Consider the following 17258-nt stretch of genomic DNA (forward strand, 5'->3'; position numbering starts at 1 on the left):
GTTTATAAGGGCTCTGCCCTTATGACCTAATCACTTACCGAAGACCTGACCCCCAAACATCATCACATTGGGGGAATAGATTTCAATATATGAATTTTGGGGAGACACAAACATTGTCTATAGTACCTTCTGTTTCTCTTAAAGTATTAACCCTGAGATAATATTTCATGTCTGATATTTTATAATTCTGATTTGTATTGATCTTGTGTAATTATTATAACATTCTATGTGTCACTATATTATATTTATTATATATATTATGTTATGTGCCATTATTTTTTATCTATACATGTTACATCTTATATTTTTTCCTTAATTTTTTTAGCTTGTTTTGAAATAGTACAATTTTGATTCAATATTTGAGCATGTATTTCTAGTATAAGGATGCCATTTTGCCTCTCTCTGCCTCTCTCTCTCTGTCTCTGTCTCTCTAATAACTTTGTTTGGGATTGACTTTGATACTTTTATGTTCATTTTTATGTAAAGTTAGTCTTCCCAGAAGAAGACAGTTGAGGGTAGTTTTTAAAATTTCACAGACTTCTAGTTTTTTGTTTATTGTTTCATTTGTCCTTTTTTCCTTCTCTTTTCTTTAGTTTTTATTCATTTATTGATTCTTTTTGGGAGGTGTATGTAGTGTTAAAAAGATAGAGTGGCTCACTTTCTGAGATTTCCTGGCTGTGTTCTCCTTTCTCACTTTTATCTGGGTCTTCTCTTGCCTTCATTCTATTGCCCCTTTCCTGCTCAGTTTTGATTCCACTCTCAGTGGTTTCTCCTCAGCATAGAGCTCTGTCCTTGGAAGGAGCCCTGGGTGGTCAGTATTGAGAGTTTGCAGAATTTAGACTAATTTAACTCCTTCAAATCGTCTGTGCTTCCCCTGCATCCACTTACTACTGAATTGGGGTGAACAACTCTTCATTTCAGCGGCTGTTCTCAATTTCGCCTGTTGGTGCTTTGCCTAAGCCTGGTTGCATTTGGGAGTTCATGAAAGAGCTTGTCATCTAGTTTTTAATATCAGTGCTGTCCACGGGAATTTGGTTTTGCTATTTAGTTGCTCTGTTTTTAAGGTAGAGATTTGAAAGTTTAAAAAAATATGTGGTAACACTGTTCTCATCTTCCCAGAATATCCCCTTTGCATTTCTCTTTCTCTTTCTCTTTCTTTCTTTCTTTCTTTCTTTCTTTCTTTCTTTCTTTCTTTCTTTCTTTCTTTTCTTTCTTTCACATATGAGTTAAGAGAGGAGTTTTGTTGCTGGTGACAGTATTGTTTTGTTTTTTTAAATTTCTGTTTGTTCTTAATTTTCAGGAAGAATGGGCCTTATTATTTAATTCCTAGATTTATTGTTATATTTATAGTTTCGTGATCAGGGATGGTTTGGGATGCAAAGAGATTCATAACTGTTTTATCTTTATTGTGAAAAGTACCTTTTAGCATTAAAAAGTTCCCTCTCTTTGTTTCATTTAATAATTCTGCATCTAAATTAACTTTACTTTTTGTTTGCATTTTCCATAATACTATGCTATTATTTGTTATTTAAACAATGGATTGCCTTTTAGAAGGATTAAAACTGGGAAAAAATTTATATTTGTGGCAGGCAGAATAAAGTTCCCCCAAAGCTGTGCACATCCTAATCTTCAGAATCTATGAATATTATGTTATAAGGCAAGGTGTAATTAAGGTTAAAGATTGAATTAATGTTGCTAATTAGCTGACCTTAAAATAGGGAGATTATCTTGTATTACCCAGGTGGGCCCAATATAAGCATAAGGACCCTCATATGGGGAAGACTGGGGGGGTGGGGGAGAAAAGTCAGAATCAGAGAAAAGGCAACACAAGAAAATCTCAGTCTTTGTTGGCTTTGAAGATGGAAGGGGGCCATGAGCCAAGGAAGGTGGGCAGCCTTTAGAAGCTGGAAAACGCAAGAGAACTGTTTCTCTCTTAGGGCCTCCAGAAAGGAATGCAGCCCTGTCAACACCTTGATTTTAGCCTAGTGAAACCAATTTCAGTCTTCTGATCTCTAGAACTGTAATAAAAAAATTTGTTGTTTTAAGCCACTGAGTTTGTGGTAATTTGTTACAGCAGCAACAGGCGAATACAATATTTATCCATATATTTACTATTTCAGCCTTCTTCATTCCTTTGTATATTTCCCAGTTTGCATCTGGTAATGTTATCCTTCTGCCCACTTCCTTTAACATTTCTTGTTTACAGGTCCAATGTCTGAAAAAGTCTTTGTATCTCCCTCAATTTTGAAAGATATTTTCATTTGGTATAGAATTCTAGTTTTAGTGTTTTTTTCTTCTTTAGGCAGTTTGTAGATGTCACTGTATTGTCCTTTAGGGTGCATAATTTCTAATTTTGGTCTGCTACAATTTATGTTTGTCTTTGCCCCTATGTGTCTTTTTTTCCCTCTTGCTGTTTTTAACTTTTTTTCTTTATCATTGGTTTTAAGCAATCTTGTTATTATGTGTCTTGGTTTAGTTTCTGTTATGCTTATTTGGTATGCTGTTCATTGATCTTTTTGATCCTGTGGTTTTACAGTTTTTATGAAATTTGGAGTTATTTCAACCATTTTTTTCTCCAAATATTTTTTTCTCCCTCCTTTACCTTTGAAACTTCCCATTATACCCATATGAGACTGCTTGATATTGTCTCAGAGGTCATGGCTGCTCTCATCATTTTTTCTTCTGCCTTTTTCTCTGTTTCATTTGGATAGGTTTTATTGATATTTGTTCAAGTTTATTAATCTTTTCTTCTTAGTGTGTAATCTCCTATAATCTCTTCCAGTGTATTTTTCATTTAGATACTTTATTTTTCTTCTCTACATGGTCCATTTGGGTCTTTTAAACAATATCTTCTGGACTTCCCTGGTGGCGCAGTGGTTAAGAATCCACCTGCCAATGCAGGGGACACGGGTTTGAGCCCTGGTCTGGGAAGATCCCACATGCCGTGGAGCAACTAAGGCTTTGCACCACAACTACTGAGCCTGCGCTCTAGAGCCCGAGAACCACAACTACTGAGCCCACATGCCACAACTGCTGAAGCCGGTGCGCCTAGAGCCTGTGCTCTGCAAGAGAAGCCACAGCAGTGAGAAGCCCGCACACTGCAATGAAAAGTAGCCGCTGCTCACTGCAACTAGAGAAAGCCCGCGCACAGCAACAAAGAACCAATGCAGCCAAAAATAAACAAATAAATTTATAAAAAAATATATAACTATCTATCTTCTTTTTCTCTCCCAATAGCATTCATGCTTTTCTTTACATCATTGAGCATATCTGTAATATTTATAATACCTTTTTAAAGAGACTTGGGTGCTAATTCATCCTCTCTGTCATGTCTGGGTCTGTTAACAATGATTGGATTTTTTTTTCTTGACTGTGGTTCCTCTTTTCTTGCTTCTTTGCGTGTATGTTAATTTTTGATTAGATGCTGAACATTGTGAGTTTTACATTGTTGAGTGATGTATTTTGTATTTTTTTGAAGAGTTGATTTTGTTCTGGTACACACAAGTTATTTTTGGATCAGTTTGATTCATTTGAGGCATGCTTTCAATTTTTGTTAAGCCAGGTCCAAAGAAACCATTTTACTAGAGATCATTTAATTCTACTACAAAAGTTAAAGACTTCTGAGGATGGTATCAAATTTCCTGTAAATTACAAGGTCTCTCCACACTGACTCACCTTTTTGAGCTCCAGGAATTGTTAGTCCTACTCTGTCCTAGTGTTTTTTCCCCTGGCCTCAGGGAATTTCTACTTCTGAATGTGCACATCATTACTCAACCAACATTCAAGGGTACCCTCTGCTGATTTTCAGAGCTCTCACTGTGCATCACACTCTCCTCTGGTCCTCTACCCTGAAAATTATAGGTATCTTAGTCTCCCTGAACTATAATCTCTATTTCCTCTATTCAGCAAGACTGATGGGCTGTGTGTTGTTAACACTCTCTGAGCTGCATTCTCAAAACTATCTCCACGTAGTGAGCTGTTACAATTGTAGGGTTCACCTGATTTGATTTCTTTTTTGTCAGAAATCACTGCTGTGCCACTTGCTGACTAATGTCTGAAAACAGCTGATTTATACGTTTTTATGTATTTGTTTTATTTGTACTTTACATGTATTTTTCTATTAGGAAGGCCACAGCAATAAATCTTTCAAGGGAAGAAGTGAATGTCCTCTATTTTTACTTTTAAAGACAAATTTTCATAGCCTAGTAACTTGAGGGAAGTCCATCCTGCCTCAGTATATTATGATGGCCTATGAAAACTATATGCTTTTTTTGGTGCACACGTGTGTGTGTGTGTAATTAGGGGAAAAAAAGGAAGAATTTCTGGATTAGTATGGGTGCTAGTTTGGCTTCTCCTAAAATCAGAACATGAAATTCCTATGGCACATTCATGAATCTATACAATTGTCAGGAAGGGACAGATCAGGTAATGACATTAGCCAAATCAGCCTACATTAGGGTAGAGTCCCAGGGTATGAATTGAATTACATCAGGATGTTACACTGAGTGGCTAGAATTATACATATCTAAGCAGTAACAGTCATATTTGAAGCAAGGGCTGGTCCCATAAGAGACTGTGAAGCCATCCAAGACAAGAGATCAAATGCTGAAAACCTAAAAGTTTTAGAAAAATAGTGCAAGATAGTATAAGATAAGTTTGGGATGGGAGATTCAGGTCAACAGTTCTAAAAGGCTGAAACTTCTTAATGGATGGTGGCCAGGTCGGGGGTTGGGTAGAATCAGATAAGAAAGGATGGTTTTCATTGGTTAGTTTAATTGAAACCAAGCTAGTTTGGACAGGCTCTTCTCATATCCTGTCTTGTACTGTTGATTGAGTACCCCATCCAAACTGTAAGCACTTTGGAGGTAATGTGTAACATTTCTATAACCTACATACCACCCAGCACAATGTTTTGCTCGCTGTATGTTTCCTAACTGGCTGAAAACCTTCCTAACATATCAGCCATTTCATTTAGTCTGGCATAAATAACACTAAGTGCTAGTTCATGTAAACTACATTTGACAAATCGGTGTTAAATGTTTTATGATTTATTATACCTGGCAATATTTACTAAACCCATTTTACTCTTTAAAAAGTAAATCAAGAACATGTTTGCAGTAGGTGTGTGAATTTTAAATCACTTTCACCCACATTAAATGGTCTCATTTAATTTAATGAGTATAGTCTCATTTCCATTAGGAAGTTCTCTTGTGTTTTACTACCCCAATGCCCTAAAGAGGGATTCAAGTTTATATTCCAGCAAAGGGGCAAAGTTCCCTGTGCCACTTTCATAGAAAACCTGCCCGTGTTATATTGAAAATTCCATCCTGCACTGATTACTGGTCTCAGTAAACACATTATGAAGGCTTTTATGGTTACCAGTGCTTGAGAGTTATTAGAAAATATAATAAAAAAATATTTAATATTGCCATGTTATTGCTCCCTCCTTTTGTTTTTGGTTTTTGTTTTTTTTTTTCTATTTTAAAGTGTTGGTTAAAGGGGTAATATTCACCTCTACCATCCCTGTACACCACGGTTATTGTAAAACTAAGAGACACACACGCACTTTAAAGAGCAGCTGAGCAGCCCAGGTTTGATGCTTTCCAGATGACTTGGTGTCAGGCAAAATGATCTCTCAATCTCAAAGCCATAGGTGCTCAGAATGGAGAGTCAGGACAGGCACACTCACTCCACGTCCCTGCTAAAATGTGACATTTACTGAATATTGAAAATATATGAAACCTGAACTTGTGAGATTATGTTTACAAACTATAGATTTTTTTAGTGTGTGTGTGTACAGGCACACACACACGTGTGTGTAGGATGGAGGGGACTCTTCTTGACACAATAGATTAACTTCTACCAAAGTCCTTAGAACAGGCTGTCTTAGGCCTTGAGAATTCAACGAGATTTCTGAATATCCAGATTACTTTTGAAACTAACAATAAGTATTTTTAGTTTGTGAATGAGATGAGGTGAGTAAATAGTCTTTATTCTATGGACTTTTAAACCATTCTAGGCCAGAAAAGGCATTCTCTAAAGAGGAGTTACTTACAAATCACGGGCAGAGAGGTCTAATATCTGTTTGTGATGCCTTCATAAGGTGTCCGCTGGGCTAGGCTGAACTACATTTCCCAGAATTCCCTTTCCTGTATGTTTCCTGTGAGAACAGGCCGGGTGGGATGAGGAGATTTGGCGGCGGAAGTGGAACAGTAGCCATTTTGTAACTCGTCGTGTTTTTGCTGATCTGCTGATCCACCTCATAGGTGTGAGGGAGTAGCTAGACTGCAACTGCTTCACCTTCCCTTGGATCTTCCTTCCTTTCTCCGACTCCTGGGCCAGGTGTGTGTGTTTAGTTCCACGATGAAGGGCCCCAGCAGACCATACCACCAAAGTCTGAGGCAACAAGAACTGACACAGGTTTCTCCATCTTTGTGGGGCTCTGACTAGTGCTTGTGGATTCTTTCCCCCACATTATATCCATCTTCCCTTCACACACAGACCCACACACAAGTATACATATCAGTCAAGATTCACTCAGAGAAGCTGAACCACAGGCTGTACATGTATGTATAATCACACACATGTATATGTGTATATATGTTTAGCCTGTGACTCTATTTCCCTGAGTGAATCCTGACTGATACACCATCTCTCTATGTTCACACTGGTATTGAGGCTTGGGTTGAAGGCTTAGGTTTGTTATTGTTTTTGTTGAAGTACATTCTTCATTTTGGGTAATCTGTGTTAGTGCAAGTGCCCTTGTAGTGGATTTCCAGCACATCCCTTGAGGGATTACTTTAAAAGAGCTGCAGTTGTGAAATCTGGGCAGCTTTCCAAGGCTCTTTTATTTACCTCTCCTCAATCCTCTTCTCCATTGGTGTCCCTCTAATGACCAGTTTATTTTCTATCTACAGAAAGGAGATTATGCTTAAGAGAGTAGCTGTGGAAACATTTTCATTTATTCTATGATTTATACATGTCATCTAGAGAAGAAAATTCAGAAAGAAATCTTCTAGTGGTGGTCAGTCCTTAGAACTTGGTCTAAAATTTGAAAATCAAATTAAGTTTAATCTTTCACATGGAAAGTTGGCTCAATTCTCTCATGATTTCTTTTTCACTTTGATCTGATATTCGGCACGTAGGACACAGTTGGATGCAGGATTCCAGACTCAATGACCTGGCCTGTCAACTCCTTTGTTACCTCATCACTCAGAAGAGGGGGCATTTGGAATTTTGTTGATAGATTGGCTTATATAGGAACCAACTCAGAGCGATCCAGCTTTCTCGTCCAGATCAACTTTGGCTCAGTGATGCTGACAGTAGCAAAAATTGCTTGTGATTGCAAGAGCGATTACCTTCAGCCACAGGGGGCAGGTCTGCTCTTTCTCGTCAGCTGACATGGAGCTCTGCTCTTACCATCATGGAAGTCATCCTGAGGTTTCCAAATATTTTTAGGCCAGATGTGAAGGCACACTGAGCTTGGATTGATCTGGCGCTTCATGAAAGCCAACCCAATTTCTAAGAATTTAAACTAAGAATCATAACAGCTCACATTTACAAAGTGCTGATTCAGGCTTGATGCCAAGTGTTTTACAGGCATTTTCTCATTAAAGCAACTCTCTGAGGAAGTTATTATTATCCCCATGTTATAGTTGAGAGCACTGAGGACCCAAGGGGTTAAATAACTTTTCTGAAAGTCACATGGATAATAGCTTGAAGAGCTAGGATTTGAACGCAGAATGTGTGATGCAAAGGCATGTGTCTCATCACCGTGCTACACTGGAAACTGGAGTTAAGTCCAGTGGGAGAGAATGAAATAACTTGCATTGCTGATTTACAGTGAAAGATAGAAACTTGCTCTGCTCTACTCCCCATCCCACCTTGCAGTCAGAGAATAGACTAGAGAGCTGGAAGTTCATGCTTATCACCTTCATGCTTATCAGCCCCCAAAGTCAAGACAAAAAAAAAAAATAGACTCAGCAGAGGAGCAGCCATCATGAGGGCACCCACTGCAGTCTGCCATTCCTGGTTGTGGCCCCATTCTCTGCTGAGATGAGAGATTAGAGAAATGGTGGTGCTTCTGTGAAGGTCTACTAAACAAATGGGAAGCTGTACAGACAAATTTTCTCAGATTATTAAATTACTACTAAATTAGGTGGGTAGGAGTAAGGCAGGGTGAACAGATTCTACTCCTTTTGGCAAGACAAGTCAACAAAAAAATCTGGTCCACATGATTCTAGTCAAATATGCTAAGTGCCCTGTTACCCAGAAAGCACATTTTATGCTCCATGTTAAACTGTCAGGACTTGTTCCACTAAGTGGTATGTGGAGAGGAAAGTCAGTCCCGTGGGCTGCTCTTGGGCGGGGTCTGCAGACCCACTTGGACTGGGCCTGCTATTCAGCATGCCCCTGCTTGTTCTCATTAACATTCTCATTGCCTTGTCATTGATAAAGAAATAAAATCAATATGATGACTCTCACTTGACTTATAATTTGCAGCTTTCAGCATTGCTTTAGTCTTTCAGATCTTTAAGAGCTAATGAAATATATTCAAAATCAGAATTTCAGTTCCAAATCACCTACCATTTTGTGAGCACAGATGCACCAGGTGTTTTATCTCAGTCCCCTATTGGTTTCTTTTCTTTTAAAAAAAACCCATTAATTCCTTAGATATATATTAAGTGCCTCTCTCTGCTAGGTGCTGGGGACACCAGGCTAAGTTCCACATGGTCCTTCACATAAGGGGAGCAGAGTCTGGCACAGGAGACCCATGGCTGTGAATGGACCACAATCATCCAATGACTCATGTGTATGGGAGCTCTGGGGGAAACCAGCAGCTCTATCTAGGGGAAAGGATTTCAGGGAAGTCTGTTGAGGAGGAAGATCATTGAGCTGCATTTTGAAGGATACAAAGGACAGGTCCTTGAGTAGCTATTGAATGACTTTTGAGTAGTGGGAGTAGACAAAGGACATGTGTGAAGGCATTGCCAGAACCATATGGAAAAGTAGGTGGAAAAGTAGCTAAGTTTTCGTAATGGGGAAATGAGAACCATTGAATGATTTGAAGCAAAGGAGAACCACAATCAGAGTAGTGTTTTAGTATTTTGAGAAGCTCTCTCTACAGCAATGTTAAGAATGGATTAGGGTGTCCAAAGTGGAGGTAGGGAAGCCAGTTAAATCCATTGCATTATTTTTGACAAGAGATGGTGGGGAAAAAAAGCCAGTAAACAGACCACAAAATGGTGTTCAGAGAAGCAGAGTTAGATCTGGGTTGAGGGTGGTCAAACAAGGCATTTCTAATCCAGGGGTGGGGAGATTCATGAAGGAAGCAGTGGCCAGTAAAGTTAAAAACTTCAGACACATCTGCAGATGCCAAGTGGGCATTGAATTTGGCATTTGGAGATGACTGGTGACCTTGGTGGGGTTAGTCTCTGTGAAGTGGTGTGGGCAGAGGTCTGACTGCAGTGGGTTGGGGAAAGTGTGGGAAATGAAGACATTGGGACATTAATATGACCTGTTCATTTGAGAGGCTTGGCCGTGATGGGCAGGATGGTAGGTTTTTTTAGCTGCTGCTTTGTTTTGTTTTTTATTAAAAAAACAAACTAAAACCCCCAGGAGTTGGAAAGTGCTGTGAAAATGGAACCCAGTCAGCTCCCTGTTGTCTTGTTTAGTGTTGGCTCTTTAAACCTCAAGACGTCCTGCAGGTTCAGAAGGAAGAGCCAATTGGACTTAGCCACCATGAGAATAACTATGTTTTGTCAAGGGCAATTTTCCTGATCGTTTTCCTACATTTACGCCTGAATCCTATCTTCCTCCCCTCTTACAGATCATTCCTCTGTTTACTTGGTTGATGCTTGTGCCCTGAATTAGTCCCTGACACTGTTGTTGACCACATCACACTCTTCTGGCTTAGGTTTTGACTCTCTCTGCTCTAGGTCCTGAACTTTATAAGGTCATTCTATAAAGTCATTCTGCGTGGCAGGCCCACCCATGCCTATGAATGAGGCCAAGATCTCAACCTTTCCCAGGTTAACATCCTCTAAGATGAATATCAAATGGCAGTATATGGTAGTAGGTTAAGAGTGGGGACTCTGTGGCCAGGCTGCCTGGGTTCAAATCTTGGCTCTGCTACCTGTCAGTTGGGTGACCTTGGACAAATTTCTTGACCTCTCTTTGCCTCAGTTTCCTCATCTGCTCCACTGGGAGTAATAACAGAACCTACTTCATGGGATTAAATGTGTTAATATTTGTAAGATGCTTAGAACAGTGTTTGGCACATAGTAAGCTCTCAGTGCTTGTCCTTATAAATAAGACAAGTTCCACAGTCCATTCCAGCAAGGGTTTCTACCTTTTTGCTGCCCTCTGGTGGCCAGTGAACATATTGGAGGACTCAAAATGCAAAGTTGACCCCTTGTATGCTGGACACAGTGCAGATAATGATGATTATGATGATGGTGATGATGGAAGTACTTGCTTATTATTTAATTGAATCCTCACAGTAACTCTAGTGAAGTAGGTAGGGATTATTATCCCCTTTGTATTAAACAGGAAATTGACACAGAAAAAAAGAACAGAGAAACTATACATGTAATAAATATCATATGCACTAAAGTAAGCCTTATTTGTAGCCAGGGATTCAATTTCAAAGAAATAAAAAATTATTTGTTTAGTTTAAATTTAGTTTAGGAGATATTTTAATCTGATTTTGTTCCAGTTCAATAGTTTTATAAAACATATAGCTTTGGCTTCAAATCAAACTGCTTTCATAGTTTTCTTCCCTCTTCCCCCATGAAAGTTGGTTCAATTCATGGTTTAGTGAAACATTAACATTTGGGTTCAGTTCTGTTTGAATTTTGGTTTGGAGTTAGGTTTGGTTCAAGTCCTGCTTCCAGGAGTCTGGTGAATTTTAGATTGATGGACATATTCAGGAAACAGCCAATGGCTAACAAGAATGCACTGTGCCTGTTTCATCAAAAACATTTCCACGGCCCTCTTGTCTGAACCCGAATGATATCTGGTTCTCTTTAAGTTGGCTGTCCTGAGACAGAATAATAATGCTAAACATAGTAGTGAGCAGTGACTTTGCAACACTGACAAATGATCTCATTTTGCTGGATAGACTTCTAAACTCACAAATTCATGAATTTAGTCACACATTCATTCTAAAGGATCATATATCACAGATAGATGGAATTTGGGGGTTCCATGCTCCTTGAACTTGCTGTCTTGTCTCCTATTGTAACTGTGCAAACAGTGTATGATTATGACCACTGTTTTTAATGTGGACAATTACTCACTGGTAAGTTATTTTTGATTTTAAAAGATCTTCTAAATTCTGAAATTCAACTTTATTATATTCAGGGTCCAAATTGATTTTTGAGAGAATTAGGTTCTCAATTTTATGATGAAGTTTAATGGACAAATAGGGCTCACCTTATGGAAATGATTTATAGCCAACGTAACGGGAACATATTTGTTTGATTAAACAAGCGAAGCCTAAATTAAGATTTTGTTTGTATTGGGATAGTGGTTGATGGTGTCAGAGCATCGACACCATCAAGGATTAGGAAGCTAAAACCTGAAAGTAAAGGCTGAATCAGAGTCTTCGTGAAATAATAATTGTAATAACACTTATTGGACACAGATTGTGTACCAACCTTCTGTCACATAGGTACTCTATTTCCATTTAATAGTTGAGAAAAACAAAGCTTAGAGGACTAAAGTGACTTGTCCAAAGTGTGCCAGTTAGTAATAAACAGGATTTGAACCCAGGCTAATCAAGAATTCAATCACTTAACCATCATAGTAAATTTACAGGTAGTTAGGAACTAGGGGCAAATATAAATTGAGATAGAGGCAAAGCAGAAATTCAGACACCAAGCAGACAAGCAAAATTCAGGGCATGTACCGAGTGACCAGGAGTCAGGAGACGTCAAGGGTCAGAACCCTTTCATGTAGATGAAAACCAGAGAGGGGGTCAAAACTAGCTTGATAAAAGAAAAAAAAAGTAAACTTGGCTAGACAAACGGGGGAGCTAGGAGATCAACTGTAAGGCCGTAGCCACAAAGAAACTTTGACCAAAAGGGATCTTCCATCTTACCCATTTGGCATTGGCAGAGAAAGGAACCATCTTAATATTGAACCCATTGGGCCTAATCATAGGAGAAAGTATGTCGGTACCTCCTGCTTAAGTAGACATGTGAGGTCAGAAATAAAAACAGGTTTAAATTAATCTTAGGAGCTAAAGAATCTTCTGTTTTGTTACATGTCATCCAGTTCAGTTCCCTACTCAAAGCAAGAATTTCTTCTATGGCATCTCTAACTAGGTTATCCAAATCTCTGCTTGAACATTTCCAGGGGTGGTGAGCTCTTCTAGCCAGCTTCTTCCTTTGGTTACAATATTATGATTGCTGGAATGTTCTTTCTTGTAAAGGCTCAGAATTTAATCTGTCTGACTGCTATCCATTGTCCCGACTCTGTTCCTGTGATCACACAGGAACACATCTACCCTTTTTTCTTCATGACAATCCGTAAAATGAAGATGTTTAAAAATATCTAAAATACAATATTTTCTAAGAGGTAAGAAAAAACAATCAAACAAATCCAGAGCTCATTAGGGAAAGAACTCCAGGAGGGAAGACATGTCATGCCCAACAGTAGTCCAGTGTCACTTTCAATTTTCACCCCAAGAAAATGTCACCCTCCCAGATACCACCACCACACCCAAGTCTTAAGCAATGCTCTGCTGTCTTTGTAGAACCGTGAAGAGTTTACAGTGCTTTCTTTTTCTTATTAGTTCTGTGGAGATAAGCTAGCATTTCTCAAGAATAAGTATATTAAGAGACAGAAGAAAGAAAACGAAAGAAAAAATATGAAAGAAAGATAATGAGCATAACATATGATCAGTAGGCATTAGCTACAAATTTGGCTAGTATTTCTTTCAAGCCAGGGTGCCTCCTTCTATATGCTCTCTATAGCAGCAGTCCCCAACCTTTTTGGCACCAGGGACCAGTTTCGTGGACAGGGGTTGAGGGGGGAGGGAATGGTTCAGGCAGTAATGCGAGAGACGGGGAGCAGTAGATGAAGCTTCGCTCGCTCGCCTGCCACTCACCTCCTGCTGTGAGGCCCTGTTCCTAACAGGCCTCAGACTGGTACCCGTCCATGGCCCGGGGGCTGGGAATCCCTGCTCTGTTGGGATGGGGAGCAGGAGGATGCAGTGGAATCACATCTTCCCTTTGAAGGATTATGGCAGTGTTATAATGTGTTGAGTAAGGGGAGCTGTGGCTTTTTGTGTTCTGGTAGGTGGTAGAAAGCAAAGTGGTCATTACTTCTACCATGAAAGGAGAACTAGAGGAATCAGCCTTTACTGAGCACCTGCTCTGGGGCTCTTAATCCTCACAGTAACCTAGTAAGGAGGCAGGTATTATGAAACCCATTTTACAGACAGGAAAATGGAGGTTCAGAGAGGGTAAATTGCTTAGGTGCATATAGCTAGCATTAGTAACAGTAATAAATATAATACAAATACAAATGAAAGTGACATCATTTATTGAATGACTTCTATCATGTTACTAGTTACATATAACAGTTATTTAACATTTTCTTCCACTCATTCATTTACTCAACAAACATTTATTATGTAACTTATAGCTAATATATGGCCAAACTGGAATTTGAAAGCAATCAAATGTCAGTGTATATAGATTGAAGGCCTATCGACAAACCAAGACTATGCTAAGTATTTGATCAACAAAATACAATCCCACTTTCAAGGAATTTACCATCCAGTAGCTGAGACTAGTACACAAAAAAGCAATTACAATAGCGAAGGATAAATGTTGGTCCAAAGGCGACGTTCTTTCCCCTCCAACATACTGAGAAACATGGCATTTGGAAAACATGCTCATGGCTCCTCAGGCTGGGTTCCAAGGAATTTTCCCTTTTAAAGTCACTCCCCTGCTTCCCCGGCACCATGTAGCCCCAGGAGAGGCCAGAGTGGCCACAGAGGCGGTACTGTGGTACCTGGGGATGTTGGCAGGCAAGGACTTGGAAGTGGCTGCTGGGCCACATGTGTGTGCAGGAGCTTCCAGGCAGCTCAGCCCCTCCCAGAGCTGCTTGCCAAGGAAGGTCTGAGCGAGCCCTTCTGCAGGGCACTGGAGAATTGGCTGGGCCCCGGGGGGTGGGGCGAGGGTAAACTGGGGGAACTGGCCTGCTGGGGTCCACAAAGACAGGAACATAAATTTTTTTCATTAAAACAATCTTGAAATTGTTGGCAAGCCCATAAAAAGGATTGGTTAGAGCTGTCTTGGGGCAGCTTTTCTTTGAGTTCAGTTTATTAATGTAGGTTTTTACATGGCTTTTTATTAAGAAGCATATGGTACTTTAGGCCATTTAACACTAAGGAAAAAGCTTCATAAAGAAACATTCTGAACACCAATATAACGTAAACTTGTACTCCTGCATTTTACAGAAAAACAAGTTATTGGGAGATTTGTGAATAATTTCTAACGTTCATTGGCGAGGTATTTTATCTTCCTTTAGAAATATATACATTAAGCCTTTCAACAGGGAAAGAAGAATCTGGGTAGGAAAGGGTGTGTGTGTGTTGAAGGAGGATGGAAGTTTGACAATAGGAGGTTTTATATATAATTCCCCGTCCCCCAAAATGCCTTTGACCCTTTGAGGTGTTTTCTTAAAGCAGCTGAGGAGGATGTCTTATGTTGCTTGAATTTAGGGCAAGATTCCATAAAATGAGATCCTTCCAAAACTATTCTCTACAAAGAAATGCAACCTAATTAGAAAAAGAGCCTTGGGGTTGACCTCATTTGCCATTTTTTTTTAACCTGTTGCTGGGCCCTGGTTCAGAGTGACAGACTCAGAAGCAAGAGAATTCTCAAAAGAGCATACCTAACCTCAACAAATCATCTGCTGGAAACATGTCCCTCTCACCTCTTGTTCTATGTGGGAACCAATACCAATATCAAGATGATAGCCTTGCCACCCTTCCTGGAGGCAGCCATCCAGGAATGTCCCCATGCCAGGGACTGGAGCTTGGACATGAACCCCAAAGACAATGTGCAGCTGATCGTGGACATTGGAAGGCTGGAGCTGGGACCAATGGAATCCTAACCTGACAGGGGTCATTTATATGGCAATTTTACCTATATCAGTGGTTCTCAACTGGGGGAGATTTTGCCGCCCAATGGCACTTGGCAATATGTGGAAACATTTTGGGGTGTCACAGCTGAGGGGGATGGTGCTACTGACATCTAGTAGGTAGAGGTCAGGAATGCTGGTAAATGTCCTGCAATGCCTAGGATAGCACTTTCAATAAAGACTTATCCATGTCCAAATACCAATAGTGCCGATGTTGAGATACAAATGTCTTCTGGGGATTGGATTGGTGTACACACATTGAAGTGGGGTGTTTTCATTTTTCTGCTCTACCAAGAAAATTCCCAGAAATTCACTTGACTACACCTGAGAGTCCTCGAAGACACTGTATCAATTCTGCCTTGCCGCAGGGGCAAGAAGAGGTACAGACTTTCCTGATAATTGGGTAGCCACCTTAGGGAGTAGACAGGTGGCTCGGTTGTATTTTTGAAGGCCCTAAAATGTGAAAGCAAAGACAAGGTGGGGAGGAAATGGGAGAGGGAAGAAAATCTTTTGGGTTCTGGGTCCTTAAGATGAAAGACTCCACCTTCTAGGATGGATTTGACTCCAGTCCTGGTGATGGCTGTGTCTGTGACCAATGGGGAGAACTGCAATGGAAAGCATCATTGCTATCCCAGATTGGTGGAGGAGGACAGGACCAGGTCCAGGAACTGGCACAGGACCTCCCCAGGTCAGCTGTTGCTCTCCCACCAGTGCCCTCTTGTGGCCATGATACAAGGTGTTATGTTGTTGCTTCCCTGGTTGACTGAGGGGGTTGACATTCCTGTCCTCAGGGGATGACCTAGAGTGGATAGTGCCCCATGAACTGGGAAAGAGGAGAGTAAATACTCAGTTTACACCAAGCTCAGATTTTTGTTGCTCTCACTTAACAATAAAAATCACAGATATTCATTCAGCTCCTGCTATTAGCAAGACACTATCCTGGGTTCTGTGGGAGAGATATAAAGAGGAATGAATCATGGCCCCTGCCCACAAAGACTCATTCTATGGTCAGGGAGACAGACATATCTCCCACACCATGGAATATGACTATAATAAAAAACAGATCGTCATAAGTGCTATAACAGAGGTAGTACAAGTCAAATGTAGTGGGACAACAAGAAACAGAAAATAAATTTATTCCAACTGGAAGCATGTGGGAAGACCTTATGGAGAAAGTGGCATTTGTACAGGACTTTGAAAATGGTAGAACCTTGACAGATGGAAAGATTAGCATGTGCCCAGAGGTAGAAGAGCACATGGTCAGCTTGAGAAATCACAGTTAATTCAGTGTAACCAAAGCAGAAAAAACTTTCAGGGGAGCTGTAATGAAGACTACAAGAGCTGACCATGGAGAACATAGATACCAAGATGAGGAGTTTATATTTTATCCTATCTCTAGCAGCAAACTATTTGAAGGTATTTGAGCAGGGAAATGATATGATCGACTCTTTTCTCTAGAATGAGAACTTTGTTAGTAGTACGTAAGTTGGAATGGAGAGATGGGAGGCTGGACAACCAGGCAGGGACCTTTGAAAGCAAAGATGAAACTGAAAGGCCCAGCCAGTATTTGAGAGGCGGGCAGCACAGTGGAGTGGGTAAGAGCAGGGGCACTGGAGCTCTGTGCCCACATCCAAATCCTGACTCTGTCACTTGGTTACTGATTGATCTTGGGTAAGTTACTTTACCTCTCTGTGCCTCAGTTTTCTCATCTTTAAAATGTAACTAATAAATATAATCTTCTTACAAGTTTGTTGTTTTAAGTGCAATGTTAAAATCACTTAGGATAGGGGCTTCCCTGGTGGCGCAGTGGTTGAGAGTCCGCCTGCCAATGCAGGGCACACGGGTTCGAGCCCTGGTCTGGGAAGATCCCACATGCCGCGGAGCAGCTAGGCCCGTGAGCCACAATTACTGAGCCTGCGCTCCGCAACAAGAGAGGCCGCGATAGTGAGAGGCCCGTGCACCACGATGAAGAGTGGCCCCCGCTTCCCACAACTAGACAAAGCCCTCGCACAGAAACGAAGACCCAACACAGCCATAAATAAATAAAATTAAAAAAAAAAAAACCGTGTGCTCTGACATATCTCAAAATTGTTCCTTTA

The sequence above is a fragment of the Balaenoptera ricei genome, chromosome 17 (genome assembly GCF_028023285.1).
Source record: "Balaenoptera ricei isolate mBalRic1 chromosome 17, mBalRic1.hap2, whole genome shotgun sequence".
Taxonomy (NCBI): Eukaryota; Metazoa; Chordata; class Mammalia; order Artiodactyla; family Balaenopteridae; genus Balaenoptera; species Balaenoptera ricei.